The sequence below is a fragment of the Syngnathus scovelli genome, chromosome 10 (genome assembly GCF_024217435.2).
Source record: "Syngnathus scovelli strain Florida chromosome 10, RoL_Ssco_1.2, whole genome shotgun sequence".
Taxonomy (NCBI): Eukaryota; Metazoa; Chordata; class Actinopteri; order Syngnathiformes; family Syngnathidae; genus Syngnathus; species Syngnathus scovelli.
The window spans coordinates 17155001-17157500 of record NC_090856.1 but is presented as its reverse complement, the minus strand read 5'-3'; the positions used below and the strand labels follow the sequence as shown (position 1 = coordinate 17157500).

General features: G+C 56.6%; 1 non-coding gene across 1 annotated transcript; it reads right to left on the bottom strand.

Annotated features, from left to right (window-relative positions):
* Positions 1–540: 540 nt before the first annotated feature.
* On the bottom strand, positions 541–659 carry LOC125976534 (5S ribosomal RNA). Its single transcript, XR_007484407.1, has one exon. It is a non-coding gene; the product is annotated as a 5S ribosomal RNA (ribosomal RNA).
* Positions 660–2500: the final 1841 nt, after the last annotated feature.

Below are 2500 nucleotides of genomic sequence, written 5' to 3'. Positions count from 1 at the left end.
TCCTTTCACAATTGACGTGGGAAAAAAAAAAAAAAAAAAAGGCTTTCAGCACCTGGTATTCCCGGACGGTCACCCTTCACTTTTGTTTTTTTTTGTTTTTTTTTACAACCAGGGCCGAAACAGTCTTTCTTCCAAGGCTTTTGGTGTTTTCTGGAAACATGGCTATCATGAAAAGTTATTGACAGCTTTTTATGCGGTAGCACGAATTTGCCGTTGCGACCTGCATTTTGCTGAATCAAAATAAATGCCTTGAAAAGTTTAAAAACACTTCATGGAAGTGTTGTGTTGGGTTCTTTTACAAGTCAAGCCTGCTGCTTTGAGTTCACAGGGAGCCATGCTCACTGTACATAGTCTGCTCTCTAGCGGTAAAAAATTTAACTACAATGCTGTGGATGTCACCACATAATATAGCTTTCAAACTCGTGTTATAGTTTCAATGTCGGAGTTTAAATTAGGCTTGCTGTTTCCGGATGCCATTCGTGATGGGTGTTGTAAAAAATAGCTTCTTAAACGATTGAAGTGCACATAAGAAAAAGAAAAAGCTTAAAGCACCTGGTATTCCCAGGCGGTCTCCCATCCAAGTACTAACCAGGCCCGACCCTGCTTAGCTTCCGAGATCGGACGAGATCGGGCGTTCTCAGGGTAGTATGGCCGTAAGCCGTGAGGTGACCCAACATTTTGCATTTTATAGACACAATCGCCCCTGAAACTAGCGAGCGAGCCAATGAAGCCTTCAAAACTGCTTCGGCACATGGAGACCAAGCATCCTGCATTAAAAGACAAACCTTAACCACTTCGGGTTTCATTGTCTCCGATTACGCCTGGATGGGACCGGCTCGTTTCTGAGAAACAAGCTCGGTGCTCCCAATAATTCAACGTAATGGTGACTTTTATTTTTATGTGGTTTATATTTGTTTTTATGCCAGTCGTATCATTTTATTTAATCGTATTTACCGTATTTGCCGGTGTACAGGTCGACTCGGTGTATAAGTCGACCCCCTAAAATTCGACGGAAATTTACGATTTTATAATATATACTTTGTATAAGTCGAGCTCAATTGTTGCATTATATTAAACTTCAAAATTCAATATGCGAAATTTATTGACGAAATGTGTTCAAATTCTGGGAGGCCGTGCGCATGCTGCTGTTTATAAGCACCGCGGAGGAGATCGCGGCCGGCGAGCTCGCGCACGCCGCCCGGCACCAACGGGAGGCCGGAAATAGCTCCAAGCCGAGCGGATCGGCACTTTATAAGCACCGCGGAGGAGATCGCGGCGCCTCATTGGACTTCCAGCGGCCGGCGAGCTCGCGCACCCGCCCGGCACATCCGGGAGGCCGTGCGCACGAGCCAAGTGGCCGAAAATAGCCCCCGCCGAGCGGATCGGCTGTTTATAAGCACCGCGGAGGTGGTCGCGGCGCCTCATTCGACTTCCAGCGGCCGGCGAGCTCGCGCACCCGCCCGGCACATCCGGGAGGCCGTGCGCACGAGCCAAGTGGCCGAAAATAGCCCCCGCCGAGCGGATCGGCTGTTTATAAGCACCGCGGAGGTGGTCGGGCGCCTCATTCGACTTCCAGCGGCCGGCGAGCTCGCGCACCCGCCCGGCACATCCGGGAGGCCGTGCGCACGAGCCAAGTGGCCGAAAATAGCCCCCGCCGAGCGGATCGGCTGTTTATAAGCACCGCGGAGGTGGTCGCGGCGCCTCATTCGACTTCCAGCGGCCGGCGAGCTCGCGCACCCGCCCGGCACATCCGGGAGGCCGTGCGCACGAGCCAAGTGGCCGAAAATAGCCCCCGCCGAGCGGATCGGTTGTTTATAAGCACCGCGGAGGTGGTCGCGGCGCCTCATTCGACTTCCAGTGGCCGGCGAGCTCGCGCACCCGCCCGGCACATCCGAGAGGCCGTGCGCACGAGCCAAGTGGCCGAAAATAGCCCCCGCCGAGCGGATCGGCTGTTTATAAGCACCGCGGAGGTGGTCGCGGCGCCTCATTCGACTTCCAACGGCCGGCGAGCTCGCGCACCCGCCCGGCACATCCGGGAGGCCGTGCGCACGAGCCAAGTGGCCGAAAATAGCCCCCGCCGAGCGGATCGGCTGTTTATAAGCACCGCGGAGGTGGTTGCGGCGCCTCATTCGACTTCCAGCGGCCGGCGAGCTCGCGCACCCGCCCGGCACATCCGGGAGGCCGTGCGCACGAGCCAAGTGGCCGAAAATAGCCCCCGCCGAGCGGATCGGCTGTTTATAAGCACCGCGGAGGTGGTCGCGGCGCCTCATTCGACTTCCAGCGGCCGGCGAGCTCGCGCACCCGCCCGGCACATCCGGGAGGCCGTGCGCACGAGCCAAGTGGCCGAAAATAGCCCCCGCCGAGCGGATCGGCTGTTTATAAGCACCGCGGAGGTGGTCGCGGCGCCTCATTCGACTTCCAGCGGCCGGCGAGCTCGCGCACCCGCCCGGCACATCCGGGAGGCCGTGCGCACGAGCCAAGTGGCCGAAAATAGCCCCCG